This window comes from Bufo gargarizans, chromosome 4, assembly GCF_014858855.1.
Source record: "Bufo gargarizans isolate SCDJY-AF-19 chromosome 4, ASM1485885v1, whole genome shotgun sequence".
In the NCBI taxonomy this organism is placed as follows: Eukaryota; Metazoa; Chordata; class Amphibia; order Anura; family Bufonidae; genus Bufo; species Bufo gargarizans.
Window position 1 is genome coordinate 493,634,392 of NC_058083.1, and position 19,416 is coordinate 493,653,807.

At 43.9% G+C, this 19,416-nt stretch overlaps 1 protein-coding gene across 2 annotated transcripts in view; it reads left to right on the forward strand.

The window, feature by feature from the left end:
- The window catches only part of PRKCE (protein kinase C epsilon), a 413,449-nt gene that overhangs the window by 146,851 nt on the left and 247,182 nt on the right, over positions 1 to 19,416 (forward strand). The gene's annotated exons all lie outside the window — the stretch shown is intronic.

Consider the following 19,416-nt stretch of genomic DNA (forward strand, 5'->3'; position numbering starts at 1 on the left):
ACGCGTGCGTGCGTGCGTATGTGTGTGTATATATATATATATATATATATATATATATATTATATCCACAGATCCTCCATAACAGTGTGTCATTTTTTTTTGTACTAACCTAATTCTTAAAAGACACGATTTCAAGAATTTTCCTTTCTTCTTCGGTACGCTTGAGTATTCAGAAACAATCTGTTTCTAAGGGTGGGTTCACATCTGCGTTATGCCATTCCGTTATAGGTTCCATTTCAAACGGAATGGCCAGATGGAATGCAAAACAGAAACCTTTAAGAGGCATTCCGTTTTGCTCTGTCCTAATAGAAGTTTATGAGAAAGCATAACTGATCCGTCTGGGTCCTGTCAACAGGACTTTGTTTTCCGTCTTGCATAACGGGAACCAGATGGATCCGTTTTGATTCCCATGGACTTTTATGAGGACGGAGAGCAACGGAAAGCCTCTTGCAGAGTCCGCACTGTACGAGAGAGAGATAGCTGTGGCTCTGAAGGGAAAAGTTCCAGAGCACAATGACAGCCCCAGAGCCTTTCTGCTGCCTGACCAACCGTATGCTGCCACAGCGCCAGCCCAGCCTGCAGGACATCAGAGTGGCCTGGGGTCCACATTATAGCACCACTACATTTACTTATTATCAAAAATCATCATACATAACAAAAAAAAAAAAACTCCCTTTAAGCAAAAGCCAGAATATAATAAAAGACTAAAACCTTACATTTATAATAAAACAATTTACTTACAAAAGAAGCTATTCAGTCGTCTGCTGTCTTCCACAGATTCTTTGCCCTCCTTTCTGTCTCTCCTCAGTGCGCAGGCGCACTGTTATGGGGGATCTGTGGATGACGTACTGTTATGGAGGACCTGTGGATGACACACTGTTATGGGGGACCTGTGGATGACACACTGTTTTGGGGGCATGTGTGGATGACACTGTTATGGGGGCATCTGTGGATGACGCACTATTATGGGCATGTGTGGATGACACTATTATGGGGGCATCTGTGGATGACGCACTATTATGGGCATGTGTGGATGACACTATTATGGGGGCATCTGTGGATGACGCACTGTTATGGGCATCTGTGGATGACACTGTTATGGGGCATCTGTGGATTACACACTGTTAAGCGCATCTGTGGATGACACTGTTATGAGGCCTCTGTGGATGACGCACTGTTATTAACAGTGCGTCATCCACAGATCCCCCCATAACAGTATCATCCACAGATCCCCCCCATAGCAGTGTCATCCACAGATCCCCCATAAAAGGTGACATATTCCACACAAATGCCCCATAACAGTATCATCCACAGATCCCCCCCATAGTGTCATCCACAGATCCCCCATAACAGTGTCATATTCCACAGATGCCCCCATAACAGTGGCATCCACAGATATCCCCTTAACAGTCTATTAAGGGGATATCTGTGGATGGCACTGTTATGGGGGCATCTGTGTGGAATCTGACACAGATGCGGGGGGAGGGGGGGAATCTGTGGATGACACTGTTATGGGGGTGGATCTGTGGACGATACTGTTATGAGGGGGATCTGTTAATAACAGTGTGTCATCCACAGATGCCCCATAACAGTGTGTACTACTATCTAATCTAATACTAACTTACTGGGACAGGACTCCAGCTAGGATTCACAGTTTGGGCTGCCTGGGAATGGGCACTGGGCGGGCAGGCAGGCCCTTCAAACATTCAAACTATCCGGCCGGCGGCAGCGTAACGTGACGTCACCACGTCACGCCGCACGCGCCTGCTCCTCCCACTTTATTAATGAAGCAGGCGGAGCAGGCACGTGACGTCTGAGTGAGTGACGTTACGCGGCCGGCTGCCGGGAGACGGAGCACAGGAGCAGTGAGCAGTCCTATACAGTATTGAGTCGAGCAGTCTGAGCAGATGTATGTCTATGAAGCTGTGCTGGGCTGGCAGCCGGGGCTCAAGCGGCAGGCAGGAGTGCAGGAGGCGGAGCACAGGGGTGTGATTAGGGTGTGCCCAGGCACACCCGGCACACCCCGTGCGCACGCCTATGCACAAATGATACGTGTACTGCTGTCCCCAGACGCTACCTAGTGCTGTCAGTTTAACATGGTTAAAACTGCTGACAGATGCCCCATGCCTCCAGTGCCACATCAATGCCATTCCTGCCAGTCCCACACTGATGTATGTGACATCATCATTCACTTTTCTGGCTATGGCAGCACTAAAGCAGGGCCATCAGAAAAGGTGACGTCACCCATCACACTTGGCAGAAGCCTCCACCTAGCAGTGTGTTATTGTAAAGAAAAAAAGGAATTGTTCTGCCCGATCCTGCTCAGGGCAAGAGATAGCATTGGAGCTTGAAATATTCTGTTGCTAAAATCAAGGCGGCTGCCCGGGTGAAATTTGGGGTATGTCCAGGTTCAGCTCAGTCACGCTACTTACGGTTAGGTCCATATATATTTGGACAGAGACAATCTTTTTCAAATTTTCTGTTCTGTACATTACCACAATGGATTTTGAACAAAACAATTCAGATGCAGTTGAGGTTCAGACTTTCAGCTTTAATTCAGTGGGTTGAACAAAATGATTGCATAAAAATGTGAGGAACTAAAGCATTTTTTTAACTCAATCCCTTCATTTCAGGAGCTCAAAAGTAATTGGACAAATTAAATCATTGTAAATAAAATTTTAATTTCTAATACTTGGTTGAAAACCTTTTGTTGGCAATGACTGCCTGAAGTCTTAAACTCATTGACATCACCAGACGCTGTGTTTCCTCTTTTTTAATGCTCTGCCAGGTCTTTACGGCAGCAGTTTTCAGTTGCTGTTTGTTTGTAGGCCTTTCTGTCTGAAGTTTAGTCTTTAACAAGTGAAATGCTCTATTGGGTTCTTGGCCATTTAAGAATATTCCAGGTAATAGAAACTAAATTTGCGTCAGTGTCCAAATATATATGGACCCAACTGTATGTGAGAGTGTCATCTGGAAATCACTAACTATGGAGCGAAATTGAAATTCATCGCTCTGTAGCTGTAACAGTGGCTGCTGTGCGCCGCTGTTCCCATGCTTACCTGTCACGACGAGGGAACACCACACCAAACACAAGAGGGGGGGAGGTATCTGGCCTAGAAGCTAGGGAGAGGAAAAGGTCACCACCTAATGAATCCTTACCCTAGCCCTGACTGCTAACCGAATGAACGGACCTCAGTGGTAGACCGTTCATTCACTGGAACCTAAAGCCCGACTTACTCTGTAATGCCCTGAGATAGTGATGGGACCCAAAGACGACCCGTTCCTTAAAGGGAACCTGTCATGTGGATATTTGATTATAATCTAACTAATTATATACAATCATTAACTACTAAAAAGTGCCTTAGATGTATTCACTTACTGGTGTGACAGATGGTTACCTCATAATATACACACAAAGATGCTGCATGCTAATGAACTAATTTGAGTCCAGCGTGATGTCATTGAGTCCAGCGTATATTTAATTCAGAGCTATAGCCACTCCCCTGCCCAACTGCTGCAGATTTATATGGAAAATGACTGTCATTCAGCAGCAGGTGGGCGGGGAGAGTCAGGAGCTCATAAATATTCATGACTCATCAATATCAGCTGGAGCTTTTCAATACAAGATGTTGGCGGATTGACTGGGTCAATTAAAGAAAGTGACCTAGCATTTTAAAGAGAATCAGTCACTTATTTATGTTGCCCTAAGTTAGGACACCATAAAACTGGTGACAGGTTCCCTTTAAGCAGAAGGAACAGGGTTCTTGACTCAGAGCAGATACCAGAAGGCAGGGGAAACAACACAAAACAAATACAAAGGAATGAGACAGTTAACTCCTGAAGTAGAAGAAAGAGCAGCCACACCAGAGGAGACAACACACACCAGCTCTTTGTCATGGTGGGAAGGATACAAGATACAATAAACACACAAATACCTCAAAACAATCGTCTAGGCCAGAAGCTGGGGATAAAGGTCACCTCCTGACAATTGCCTACCAGCTCTCCCTGGACTTCTGTGCCCACGTTCAGACCCTAAAGGTGGAAATCAACGTCCCCCCGTGCCTAAGGCTGAAGATATCCTAAAGTCCCTGAGATGGTGGAAAGGGGAAAAAAGGCAGCCTGCTTTCTCAGGTCCTTGAGGAGGCAGGTGTCTCTCTAACAGCCTAGACAAAACACAAAAAGGAAACCAAAACCAACGTATCTTGTAGCAGAGCAGAAACAGCAAATCCACCTTTCCACAGAGCAAGATAGAAGCTATAACCCGCACAGGACACTGGGAAGGGGCGTAATTTAAACTAACACAAACGACCCCACCCAGTGCATCTGAAGGGGGGGCGGACACAGCTCAACTCCAAACCCAAAAAAACCCCCAAAAAACGACACACGTGCTGCTAACCTGGCAGACCTCCGCACATAACCTGAGCATGGCATGACACTCTTTCACTTGCAAATGAAGCTATACACCGCAAAGAGTGAAGAGAGTAGCCAGACTTAAATAGTAATGACCACTATCTTGCACGTGACTAGAGGTGTGGTCATTACCATCAACAACAAAGTGAAATTAAAAGAGGCTGTTAGATGACATCACGTGCAGACAGCCTCTCCGACCTTCTAACACCTAGCCTGGGAGTGACCGTGACATTACCGCCGCGTTCCTGGGCGCCATGTTCAGCAGTGATCTGTGGCCAGTGCTTCCCATTCACTGCTGCAGTCCTGGGTTCTGTCTGTGTAGGTACTGTGGTTCTCGGATCCGCTCCACAGTTTCCTCTCAGCTCTGGCTACAGCATGCTTGCTGCTTGTTTCTTGCAGCACTTCCTTAAGGGCGCGCGTCACTTCCTGGGCTTTATGAGTTAGGTCATGTAACCTCACTGACCAATCCTAGCCCTCGTGCTCAAATATAAGTGGCTCAGCCCCCTTCCCTAGATTCCTCAGTGTCAAGGTCCTTTTATCCTGCTAAGGTTCCTGATAACCACTTGTGTTCCTGTGGATTCTGCTACCCGTCTGATCCCTGCCTGTTTGCCTTGCCTGACCTGTACCTATGCCGCCTGCCCTTTTGCCTGTATGACTACGCTTCTGCCTTATCCTTCGGTCCTGCACTGTTACTCCTGGTAACGACCTCGCCTGCTGACATCGCCTGTACTTCTGGTACCTTTCTCCGGTACCTCCTGATCCGCCTGGACCAGCTGCCTCTTGTGCCTATCCTCCTCAAGAGGTAGCGACCTGGTGTTCCCCTCAGGAAAGTTTATCCCCACCATCAGGGGTACTGTGAAGAATTATGGGATTCACTTAGACAACGCGCTTAGAGGAGGTAGGACACATGGCACAGTGGGTTCACAACCGTTGGTTCGTGACATTAGCTAATAAATTCGGCATGATGCTGATTCACATGGACCGTGACTCCCACAAGGGCTCATGTGAAAAGGCACAAGATTGACTGATGAACAAGCATTTGCTTGTTCATGTGCCAATAATAGGGAATATGATCAATAAGGAGCTAAAAGATAGCCTGTTATTGATCATGCAACATGACATTTTCAGGGTTCAGCCACCTTTGGTACTACTGCCGTATTGAAACTAAAACTCCCAATAAATGCAGAGTAGTGAGCCGATGGCAATTATACTTTCACAGCAACTGAAGTGCCCAAGGTTGCTTATCCCCTGTACTGGACAATTAAAACACACACAGTCAAGTAAACAATTTTTTTTTATTCCAGAAAAATATAACAATGTATAGATGTATGTGTGTGTGTGTGTGTGTGTGTGTATGCACTCACCTAAAGAATTATTAGGAACACCTGTTCTATTTTTCATTAATGCGATTATCTAGTCAACCAATCACATGGCAGTTGCTTCAATGCATGTAGGGTTGTGGTCCTGGTTAGTGTTGAGCGCGAATATTCGAATTGCGAATTTTTTTCTCGAATATCGCAATTTCGAGATTTCGCGAATATTTAGAATATCGTTCTATATATTCGCGAATTCGAATATTCGTTTTTTTTTTTTTTATTATTATATTTTTTTCTTTCCCACTTCTCTAAAGTTGTTCTTACCTGTCCTTTGGATTCCTGGCTTCCTGGCTGCTCCAGTCAGTGGCGCTTTCAACTTACTGCTATATTCCATATTAGCTAAATTACAATCTAATCTATATGTGTATTTTACGAAATTTCGCAAATTGCGATGCGAGTAATATAACACGAAATAATCGCATGAAGATTTCAATTTAGCACTGCTATATTCCATATTCTAGCCTAATATGGAATATAGCTGTGCTAAGTTGAAATCTTCATGCGATTATTTCGTGTTATATTACTCGCATCGCAATTTCGACTTTTGCAAATGTTCTTAATATTGCTCTAACTTCGTCTTTTAGAATATTACGAATATTCTAAAAGACGAAGTTAGAGCAATATTACGAAATTTCGTAAAATACACATATAGATTGTAATTTAGCTAATATACTGCTATAATCCCTTTTTTTGCCTCTAATTTTTTTTTTGCCTCTTCTGAACTTAAGTTTTGTAAAATATGTACACTATTAAAAAATATTACTATAGCAGTATATTAGCTTAAATACAATCTATGTGTATTTTACGAAATTTCGTAATATTGCTCTAACTTCGTCTTTTAGAAATTTCGTAATATTCTAAGAGACGAAGTTAGATCAAATCACGAAATTTCGTAAAATACACATATTAGCCTAGCCATAGTCAATTAGCATAGGAACGTTGCCTTATACTATCAAGATAAATAATCGCAATACGCGGAAAAAAAAAATCGTATATTATTCGCGATAATTGGAATAATTACGAATATTCGATTTCGACGAATATAACACGAATATTCATTTGAATATTCGCGAAATATCGCGAAATCGAATATGGCACCTCCCGCTCATCACTAGTCCTGGTCAAGACAATCTCCTGAACTCCAAACTGAATGTCAGAATGGGAAAGAAAGGTGGGTTACAACAGCAGAAGACCCCACCGGGTACCACTCATCTCCACTACAAATAGGAAAAAGAGGCTACAATTTGCACGAGCTCACCAAAATTGGACTGTTGAAGACTGGAAAAATGTTGCCTGGTCTGATGAGTCTCGATTTCTGTTGAGACATTCAAAAGGTAGAGTCCGAATTTGGCGTAAACAGAATGAGAACATGTATCCATCATGCCTTGTTACCACTGTGCAGGCTGGTGGTGGTGGTGTAATGGTGTGGGGGATGTTTTCTGGGCACACTTTAGGCCCCTTAGTGCCAATTGGCCATCGTTTAAATGCCATGCGCTACCTGAGCATTGTTTCTGACCATGTCCATCCCTTCATGACCACCATGTACCCATCCTCTGATGGCTACTTCCAGCAGGATAATGCACCATATCACAAAGCTCGAATCATTTCAAATTGGTTTCTTGAACATGACAATGAGTTCACTGTACTAAAATGGCCCCCACAGTCACCAGATCTCAACCCAATAGAGCATCTTTGGGATGTGGTGGAACGGGAGCTTCGTGCCCTGGATGTGCATCCCTCAAATCTCCAGCAACTGCAAGATGCTATCAATATGGGCCAACATTTCTAAAGAATGCTATCAGCACCTTGTTCAATCAATGCCACGTAGAATTAAGGCAGTTCTGAAGGCAAAAGGGGGTCCAACACCGCATTAGTATGGTGTTCCTAATAATTCTTTAGGTGAGTGTATATATATATATATATATATATATATATATAAATAAATAATGAATGGTGCAGAGGAGCAGGGAAGAGGCGTCTCCCTTACCCGGCCTGTAGCACTAGGCCTGTAGCCTATCAGAGGCTGGTGCGCGCCGCCTGAACTGTACACAGCGGGACACAGGCTGGAAGAGGCCTGCATCGCATCACTGACAGCAGCATAAGGTAAGTATATGTGTTTATTGTTTTTATTATTTATATTATACTGTGGCAAGAAGGGGGGTGGGGGCCCTATATACTGGCACAATATGGATTGGTACTATGGAGAAGAGATGAAGCACTATGGAGGCCACTATGGAGAAGAGGGGAAGCACTATGGGGGCCCTATATACTGCCAAAATATGGGGGGCACTATGGAGAAGAGGGGGAAGCACTATGGGGGCCCTATATACTGGCACAATATTATGGGGGGCACTATGGAGAAGAAGGGAAGCACTATGGGGGCCCTATATACTGGCACATATCTATTCTGTGAATTGCAACAACAAAGCTAACTCCAGACTTTGATGCCTTAGCAAAAAAGGGAGACCAACAACACTGTTCCCACTAAAATTGAAGGTAAGTTATACATACTATGTTATGAAAGAAATACATTGCATACAAGTTTTGTACAATAATTCTTTTTATGCTTTTTTACCTTGAATTAAACTAAACCTTTAATGTCACGAAATTAAAATAAAATTTATATTAATTCACACAAGCCCCCCATCCATCTACTCTTGGTCCGGCCCCCGGGTCCAATATATGAACCCATTGTGGCCCAAGAGTCAAAAAGTTTGCCCACTTCTGGCTTAGCTTCTCAGATCCAGATGGTGAAGACATCTGTACGAGACATAATACAAGACCAAATGCAGATTAAACGGTATATGAACATGTTTAGAGCACCATTAACACCACTAAATGCACTAAGAATGGGTGAACAGGTAAATGTGTGAACAGGGTCAAATACATGACGCCAATACTTACTGCAAAGCAGTGAAGAAGCTCTTAGCGCATATTATTGATCAAAAATATGTCAGGCCCATCTACAAGGTAGCTTCTTATCAGATGGGACCTACTCTAACATGGAGGGTCCAGCTCCATTGTTACTCTGATTAAAAGCACCAAGGGCTGGGGGATGGGCGGGGAGTGCTAATTTCCCAAGTAGATGCCTGGTCCTCTATAATATACATATAGCCAAATAACGGAACAGCACCTCCAGAGACAATCGCACGTGCAAGCTACCAGGCAACAATGTAGTCTGGTAGATGGGCCCGACATATTTTTGATCAATAATATGCGCTAAGAGCTTCTTCACTGCTTAATAGTAAGTATTGGCGTCATGTATTTGACCCTGTTCACACATTCTTCGTGCATTTAGTAGTGTGCTGCTACTTTATTTGGTTGCTACATTGTTTCCTGGTAGCTTGCGCCTGCGATTGTCTCTGGAGGTGCTGTTCCGTCATTTGGCTATATGAGCACCATTAACAGAGATATCACATTTATAAATTATTTATTTCAAGAAGTTACTTTGGAGTAGATGAGCTTGTGCTTGCCCACCACAGAAAATCCTTCCTATCGTCTTTTTTTTCAAAAAAATTTATGGGTTTTTAAAGATGCTAATGTTTTCAAGTAGAAAAAAAAGTGAGTGTGTATGTGAGGCACGGGGCAGATGTGGGGCACTGTGGCAGATGAGAGGCACGGCGGCTGAGGAGAGGCATATGGCGGCTGATGAGAAGCACGGTGGCAGATATGAGGCATGGGGCTCTAAAATGAGGTCTAAATGGGGGTCATTCACATTAGGGTCTGATCTGAGGTCTTGTTGGGCTTTAGCAGAGGTCTGATTCTGGGGCAGGGCAAAAAATTGTATAGTATAGCTATCTATATTTGTATATATATTAGGGCTGCAGCTATTGTTTATTTTAGTAATCAAGTAATCTATAGATTATTCCAACGATTAATCAAGTACTCTAATAAGAAAGAACTAATAAAAAAGAACGTTTTCCTTTATAAAATGTCTTCAGACCCATGTTCCATCTGTCCTCTGTGCCATCACCCCCAATGCCATTAGACCTCAGCGCCATCAGCTCCCCGCATGCCATCAGCCCCCCTCAGTGCCATCAGCCCCCCCTCGATGCCATCAGCTCCCCCCATGCCATAAGCCCCCTAGTGCATCAGCTCCCCATGCCATCAGCCCCCCCTCAGTGCCATCAGCTCCCCCCATGCCATAAGCCCCCCAGTGCCATCAGCTCCCCATGCCATCAGCCCCCCCTCAGTGCCATCAGCTCCCCCCCATGCCATAAGCCCCCCAGTGCCATCAGCTCCCCCATGCCATCAGCCCCCCTCTAGTGATAGATAGATAATAGATAGATAGTTAGATAGAAAGAGATAAAGAAAGATAGGTAGATAGATAGATAGACATTAAACATTTCTATACTTACCAGTTTGTTTGCCAAGTTGGTCTTCCAAGATGGCCAATCCTAATATGGCTGCTGGGGGAGGGGACAAATATTAAGCATGCTCAGTGAGCAAAACGTTTTTAAACTGATTCGCTTCAAACAGAGCCACTACAAATGGATCCGTCACCCATTGACAATCATTATATTGGATGGCGGATCCGTTTGGCTCTGCTCCGTCAGGCGGACAGCAAAACGCTGCAGGCAGTGTTTTGGTGTCCGCCTCCAGAGCGGAATGGAGACGGAACGGAGGCAAGCTAATGCATGATCAGAGTGCATTAGGGCAAAACTGATCCGTTTTGGACCACTTTTGAGAGCCCATGACGGATCTCAGAAACGGAAAGCCAAAACGCTAGTGTGAAAGTAGCCTTCAAGTTGTCTGTTTTCATAAATCTTTTTTAAAATGTCTTAAAATCATTTGAACAATGTCTTGGCCCTTTGTGGCTACACAGAGCTCATTTGGCGTAAACCCAGTTACCTAATGGAACATCTGGCAGCTCCTGTGATTTCAGAGCAAAGATCAATGACTGTTGTCTGACAGAGTTTTGATCATATGAAAGTGTGAGTGGGTTTTAGTTTATTATATAAGATTAATGACACCACCTGGCTTCATATCACTTCAGCGGGTACTGCTGAAATAAAATGTCTCGAAAAGGATTCAACAGCCGTGTGTTAGTTACCAAGTATCCAGACAGATCTTCTTAAAGGGTTTCTACCACTTCGTTTGCCCCTATTTAGCTTTCAGACACTAGCGATCCGCTAGTGTCTGCTGTACCAAACAATCCTAATCTAACAGTTTTCTTGTCCAGCCGTTTTGCTAAAAAAAAACTTTTATGGATATGCTAATCTGCCCAGCGCGTCCCTCCAGCACACCCATCTCTGATGGAATCCGATCCTCCCTCTGTTCCAGCCGTACGAAATCTCGCGCCTGCGCCGCGCGCGACTGTAATCGGCGCAGGCGGAGTGAATGTCTGACTGCTGCCTGCTCAGACATCTCCGTGGAGATGTCTGAGCAGGCAGCGGTCAGACATTCACTGCGCCTGCGCCGATTACAGACGCGAGATTTCGTACGGCTGGAACAGAGGGAGGATCGGATTCCATCAGAGATGGGCGTGCTGGAGGGACGCGCTGGGCGGCATTATGTGAAGGTAGACGGAGCCTCTAGGTGCTGAAAAGACGCCCGCATAGCACCTAGAGGCTCATTAGCATATCCATAAAAGTTCTTTTTTTAGCAAAACGGCTGGACAAAAAACTGTTAGATTAGGATTGTTTGGTACAGCAGACACTAGCGGATCGCTAGTGTCTGAAAGCTAAATAGGGGCAAACAAAGTGGTAGAAACCCTTTAAAGGGAGTTAGTCAGCAGTTTTGACCATGCTAAACTGCTGACAGTACTAGGTACTAGTACTAGGTAGGGACTGGGACATACTTTTTGTAGAGTTTTCTCCATCAGGACTAGTGTGAATATGAATTTTTATTCTGCTCTCTCAAGTGTCCAGGAGGTGGCTGCATGGAGTGGCTTCACAGCCCCTTCCGTCTGCTCTGAGTGACAGCTGTAGTGGTCTACTGGTTGGATGCTGCAGAAGAGAGGGACTGTGAAGTAGTTCCATGCAAACAACACTTCAGTGAAGCTGCATCCTGGGCTTTTGAGAGAGCAGTATCTGGTAGAATAAAACTTCATATTCACACTGCACCTGATGTAAAAAGTCTGTCAGCAGCTTTGACCATGCTAAAATCCCCCCAAAAATTATGGCCAGTCCCTATAATTAAAATTATTTTGTCATTGGACAGAAATGATTATCACCACTGAACCACTAAGCTTCTAGTATGTTAGTATGTTTTCCCCCAAAACCAATTAGTGGAGGTGAAGAATAACATAGTAACATAGTACATAAGGCCGAAAAAAGACATTTGTCCATTCAGTTCGGCCTGTTATCCTGCAAGTTGATCCAGAGGAAGACAAAAAAACCCTGTGAGGTAGAAGCCAATTTTCCCCACTTTAGGGGAATAAAAAATTCCTTCCCGACTCCAATCAGGCAATCAGAATAACTACCTGGATCAACGACCCCTCTCTAGTAGCTATAGCCTGTAATATTATTACGCTCCAGAAATACATCCAGGCCCCTCTTGAATTTCTTTATTGTACTCACCATCACCACCTCCTCAGGCAGAGAGCTCCATAGTCTCACTGCTCTTACCGTAAAGAATCCTCTTCTATGTTTGTGTACAAACCTTCTTTCCTCCAGACGCAGAGGATGTCCCCTCGTCACAGTCACCGTCCTGGGAATGAATAGATGATGGGATAGATCTCTGTACTGACCCCTGATATATTTATACATATTAATTAGATCTACCCTCAGTCGTCTTTTTTCTAAAGTGAATAACCCTAATTTTAATAACTCTACCCTTTCCATTGGACCCAGACCAGAAGTACATGGTGCTGTATGTCTGAAGATTGTCATGCTTAAACCCTTCCTGACTTTGATGCAGTGTAAAATGAAGAAATTGTGGTTACCAACAGCCACCACTAGAGGGAGCTTAGGAGATTACTTGATTTTGTGTGAGTTCAGTACATCAATAGTATGCAGAAAGCCTCTAAACTGCAGGCAACCAGAATGTACCATTTAACTATTGGGCTATTCAGAGAAGCAATGTATCAAAAAGACAAAGGTCATACCGTTCTAAAAATATATTAAAGAGAGTCTGTCAGCAGCTTTGACCATGCTAAACTGCTGACAGCACTAGGTAGAGGCTAGGAAGAGCCATAAAATATACCTTTTGTAGAGTTTTTTCCATCAGGAATAGTGTGAATATGCCAGATTCTGCTCTCTCAAGTGTCCAGGAGGTGGAGCTTCATTGTGAAGTCCTGTCTGCATGGAGAGGCTTCACAGCCCCTTCCGTCTGCTCTGAGTGACAGCTGTAGTGGTCTCCTGATTGGATGCTGCAGCTGTCACTTAGAACAGAGGAGAGGGACTGTGAAGCCGCTCCTTGCAGAGAACACTTCACAGTGAAGCTCCACCATGGGCATTTGGGAGAGCAGAATCTGGCAGAATAAAAATTCATATTCACACTGCTCCTGATGGAAAAAGGTACGGTATGTTTGTCCTGGTGTCCCCAGCCTCTACCTAGTGCTGTCAGCAGTTTCGTATGGCGCTGACATAGTTGGCCACAAAACACGGATCACAGACCCATTGCAGTCAGTGGGTCCACAAAAAATTGCAGATGCACACTTATTTTGTGCATGAGACCTTAACCTCATTTGCTTGTCAACGTCATTATTTTTCCAGGTGGAAGCTCTGCTTTGCTCTGCTCTGTCCTGTACGTCTCACCATAAGATGATAATGTGTCGCCCATGTGGCAATGCTCATGTTAGACCAAATCTATGAATATTTTATCATCTGTGACACGTGAAATAATAAGCTCTGTTTATGCCGGGGGTTTTGTATGCTAACTAATCTGAATAATCAAAGCATAGGTGATTACAAAGGGAGGCAGTCTGTGCTTTCAACTGCTGTAATTAGAATTTCACTAACTGATCCACATACGTCTTGTAGTCAGAGACCGGCTTTGATGTTGTAACATTGTGCCGGCTGTGTAAATTTTATTAATCACTTTCAAGTGCGCAAAGCTTTTATAGAGAGAACACAGAAATACAATGGAGTTTCAGAAGTGCCTAATGATTTTGTTTCTTAAAGCTGAATTTGAATTACCGTATATTCATGGTGAGAAAATATTGGCAGATTTAATTGAACTATTCATTTTTTTATTTTTTTTTATCAAGCTGTATTCTTCATATATTTTGCAAGTGGCAAAAACGGACAATTCTATATCATGCTAACTGTCCTCTAATAACTTGCCTGTTCACGTGAGCCACTTAATGAAGCCTCTATTAGGCTTGGTCTATACGACGATCTTTGTCGCGGGACATTTTCTTGCACCAATGTCGCGCAACAATTTTTATAATGGCAGTCTATGGTGTTGCACTGCAACATGCGACATGCTGCGACTGCGACGCGACAGTCGCAGAAAATCCATTCGAGATGGATTTTTCTGCGAATGTCGCGTCGCAGTCGCAGCATGTCGCATGTTGCAGTGATAGACTGCCATTATAAAAATTGTCACGCGACATTGGTGCAGTGTAGTTGTGCCCTATCTGTCGCGCGACTTATTGTCGAGCGACAAATGTCGTCGTGTAGACCTAGCCTTACATTTCCCCGATTTGCGGCAGATAATTGCTAACGAGCGTATGCATGAATGCTCGTTAGTGATCATCTTGCAGTGTAATACTGCCGGTGATTGCCCAATGAACAAGCAAACGCTCGATCATCAAGCTATCCAAATCTTTTGACGTGTTGAAAAATTATCGTGTGCAGGCGGCAGATCGTGGTGTCTAATAACAATCTTCCACCTGCAAACCACTGTACAGCATGGGGGCGAGCTATGGTGTAGCCATCACTCCTCCCCATGCTGCGGAGGAGATCTCTGCATGTACCGTAATAGCAGGCGATTGATGGAATCATCTGCCACATTGCGCTGTGTAAGAGCACTTTCACACTTGCGGCAGAGTGATCTGTCGGATCCATCGAAACGTATGCCAACTCATGGCATTTGTAAGACTGATCAGGATCCTGATCCGTATGACAAATGCATTGAAATGCCGGATCTGTCTTTCCGGTGTCATCCAGAAAAATGGATCCGACATTTATTTTTTTCGGTCTGCACAACCGCAGACCAGAAGGACGGATCCGGCATTCCGGTATTAATACATTTCTATGGAAAAAATGCCGGCATTCAGGCAAGTGTTCAGTTTTTTGGCTGGAGATAAAACCGTAGCATGCCTTTTGCCTGATCAGTCAAAAAGACTGAACTGAAGACATCCTGATGCATCCGGAACAGATTGCTCTCCATTCAGAATGCATAGGGATATACCTGATCAGTTCCTTTCCGGTATTGAGCCCCTGTGACAGAACTCTATGCCGGAAAAGAAAAACGCTGGTGTGAAAGCCTTTAGTTTTTGTGAAGATTTTTGGTCTCATCTATCCCCAGCTAAACTACCAAACGGTGTATCTACGCCTATGCACGCCCATGCTGCTAAGGACTAACTCTGTGTTCCTCACCAAGCATGGCATCTAGGACCATATCTTGCACTAGCTGCAAATTGTAAAGGGCATGCCAACATGGTGTTTGTCATTGGAAAATGGAAAAAGAATAGCACAGCTCGCTTGGCGTTTTCGTACTCCGGACCACCTCTGGTTGCTGTATTCAGGCAGGATGATGTCAGAGGACACTGTTTCAGAGATAGGGGCTGGATGTTTGAGCTAGGAATACCCCTTTAAGAGTCATGACATGGTAGACCCATCGGCGCAGAGCCAGTTTAGTGGCACACGGAGTCCCTATGAGTGCATCCAATGGAGCCTTAGGCCCTCCATGTGTAGCTTGTGTCTCTGTACAACATTATATCTTGCTCCTAGAGGAGAGACCTCCATAATATGGCAATATGAAGAAACATGTCTTCATATATACAGTATATCTGTATGAAGGCATGGTCTGTTATACAGGGGTAGGGTATAACCTTTGAGTGATGGATGGACACCCCTACGGCCCCTTGTGAAGACATAGCACAGTTCCTCCCTAGATATGGGTGCCCTGATGCGACTCGTGTGAGTACACCTCTGAGTGTGAGAACCTTTGCTCCGCACATGCATTTAAGGAAGACGAGTAATATATCACTTCCTATTTTATTGTCTTGGAAGTTCTTCTAAGAAATTGTGTTTAGTATGTGACTGCTTGTGGCATTTTATTCGTGACTTGTATTGACCCTGCTGCCTTTGCCAGATGTAGGTGGCTGCATTGCTGGCGTCACACCGCTCAGTTCTGGAGGGTGCCTAACAGCCAGCTGGTGTGACACATGGATGCATCTGTGGTGCCTGCAGGTGCTACAAGATATCTGTCTATGCATGACTCACCGGAATATGTTCTGCATGGAAACCCTTATGGCCGGGACTGCTGATTAGTACTAGATGTGCTGGTTAAGGACTTGCCTCACCATCAGATGGACGCACTTTTAAATGCTGATCCTTTGAGAAGTTGTAGGACTCCCTTTGTCTGTGAGACTTAGAGAAGAATTCCACCATTACTTCACTTCACAGCCGAATTGCAGGCTAAAATAGTTGCTTGACTCCAATGTGACTCCATTGTCACCTTTATGCGACTACAAGTCATGCAACCAAAGTTGCTGTGTAGTCCTAGCCTTAGAGGGGTTGTCCAGCTTATACTAAGTTTTGGCCTATTCTAAGGATAGGCCATCACTATCTGCTAAGTGGAAGTATGACACCCAGCACCCCCCAATCAGCTATTTGGGTGTAGCTTTGGACGTCAGCAGGGGTGCTACAGAGCACTGTCTACTTTGGGGTGGACAGAGCTCACCGCTGCAGCACTGCTCCCATTAACTTCATTGAGTCTTTTCTGGATTAACCTCTCGTCTTTGAATTGGCCTCCACTGATTCTCCTGGAATTCTGACTGTGGCTATTGTCTGGATTAACCCCCTTGTCCGCTGTTTCGGCTGTATCCATCTCTCCTGGTTCTGACACTGCGTGTCTACTAGTCTTTACACCCCAGTCATGCTGGTAGGTCCGAGTCGGCCTTTAGTCAGCTCCCACTAGTTTTTTGCAACCTTACTCCTCAGATGTAACCTAGGTCCATCTAGCCTTGCGGCAGGCTCTGGTGAAGAACCAAGGGGTGGCATTAGCTTCCTACCCACAAGGAAGACTGATAGCAGTTTCTGAGTTTGCTGGCTGTGATACTGGGTGGCCACCACAGTATTTCCTTATGTTTCTCTCGGCTTGGCTTTCTTCAGCAGTCCTGTAGGTGGGAAGGGAGCGGTGGCTACGCTTGTGCAGTATGCTCTCCATTAGTCTCTATGAACATCCAAAAATAGCCAAGCATGAACGATCGGCTAGTTTTGGAACTCCCATAGAAGTGAATGGAGAGCAGGCCACGCATGTGCAAAAAGCTGTCCTTCATTTTCGGGTGCCCATTCTGGAGATAGGTGCAGGTCCCACCTTTGAGAACGGCACCTATCTGACTTTGATGGGATATCAGACCCTCACCGCTGGCCTGTTATTGTCAATAGCTGACCATAAAGCATCCAAAAACTAAGTGATGCTGACTGGAGGTAAAGGTACTTGAGGTACTATCACTGATATAGTATTTGACAGGGTCACAGAGGGTCCCCACTAATTAGACATCCCAGAAAACTCCATTTACTCTTCATGAACATCTTGTAGATGCTCCCCTTTAAGGTGCCCAGTCTCATAACAACAATATTACAGTAGTTTCTCAATATAGCCATAAATATTTGAAAGTTATGATCTTCAGGTCGATCCACTGAGTTTTCTGATCACGATGTTCCAAATAGCTACATCTCACATTCAGCTCTGCTACATCTGTAGGCTTTAATTTCCGTAATCTGACAGATTGCTAGTTTATGATTGCACACGCCGATGTCTTTGCTTTTACATTACGTCAGCAACTTGTACACATTTACTCAGTTCTGAATATTATTTGGCTTTAGGATTCTTATTATTTTGGAAAAAGACAAAAAAATATATAAAGAATAGGGAATTTCCTGAAGTTAGCTGTCTGCGCCAGAGGAACTTCTCTTACAGCAAGGAAGTCAATTATTAATGTTCTGCTTCACTAGGAAGATCTGTTCTGCAGTATGCCGGAGCCATGGTCAGGCCCGGTCTGTGCACACCGCCGCCCCCTGCTGGACGTAGCACAGACTTTTCTATTCAGTATGGTAGATCTGTGTGCCATATATTATGTGCTGATGGAAGGGCTAGCTCACCAAAAATCTGAACACACACATAGAATATAAATTAATTTTTTATTGTTTAAATAATATAAATACATAATGTTAGACAAAATACATATAATGGCAGCAATGCAGGACAAATACTGCGACAAGAAAGAACCCCCCTAAACTCCCGTTATCAATTTTACAACATGTGAGAAATCTGTGCAAAATTTATGCATCATCATTGTACAAGACCAGTGTAAAAAAAAGTGCAAATTGCTCATGGTATATTATGCCATTGAAACAGTGGTTATCTCACTATTATAATATAAGTGCTAAGGTTGTTAACTTGTACTGGGAGTCTCACTAAGAAATACTCCCAGGTACTCATATAATCACCAGCATAAAAAATAGTGACACATAGACAATAGTACAAAATAGCATAGCAAAAACCAGTACAAACCAGGAGTAAGGGAGGGACACCAACCCCAATGCACGTTTTGCCTCGCTTCCTCTTTTTTAATTTTTTTTAGAAAGTAATGCAAAAAAATAGTGAAATATAAGGTACCTGGAGGTGCTATGTTCTATAAATGAGTAATATGATGCCAGGGCTGGACATGCAAACTAAGCCTATTAACAATTTGCTGTCCTTTGTCACTTTGCTTGTAAATTTAAAATTGTTCAGGTAATTGTCTATACTCGTTGTGACCCAAGGTTACTACTCACCATGAGCTATAACCAAATTAGTCTTTTTCACATTTTCCCAAAAACATTTTTATGGCCAGTCCCTATAATACAATTATTTTGTCATTGGACAGAAATGATTATCACCACTGAACCACTAAGCTTCTAGTATGTTTTTCCCCCAAATCATGTAGTGGAGGAGAAAAATAACTCTATCCTTTCCATCGGACCCAGACCAGAAGTACATGGTGCTGTATGTCTGAAGATTGTCAAACATAAACCCGCCCTGACTTTGCTGCAGCGAAAAATGATTAAATTGTGTTTACCAACAGCCACCACTAGGGGGAGCTTAGATTACTTGATTTTGTGTAAGTTCAGTACATCAATAGTATGCAGAAAGCCTGTAACCTCCATCTAGTGGTGGCTGCAGGCAACCCGAATGGACCATTTAACTACTGGCTATTCAGAGAAGCAATGTATCAAAAAGACAAATGTCATACCGTTCTAAACATATATTAAAGGGAGTCTGTCAGCAGTTGTTTTGATCATGCTAAACTGCTGACAGCACTAGATAGCGGCTGGAGAGAGCAAGGCAAAAATTCATTCTGTGAATCTTTTATTATCAGGAGTAGTGTGAATAGGAACTTTTATTCTGCCAGATTTCTCTCCTTAAGTTCAATGGAGGCATAGCTTCACAGTGAAGTGTCCTCTGCACTAGATAGCGGCTGGGGAGAGCAGGGCAAAAATTCATTCTGTGAATTTTTTATTATCAGGAG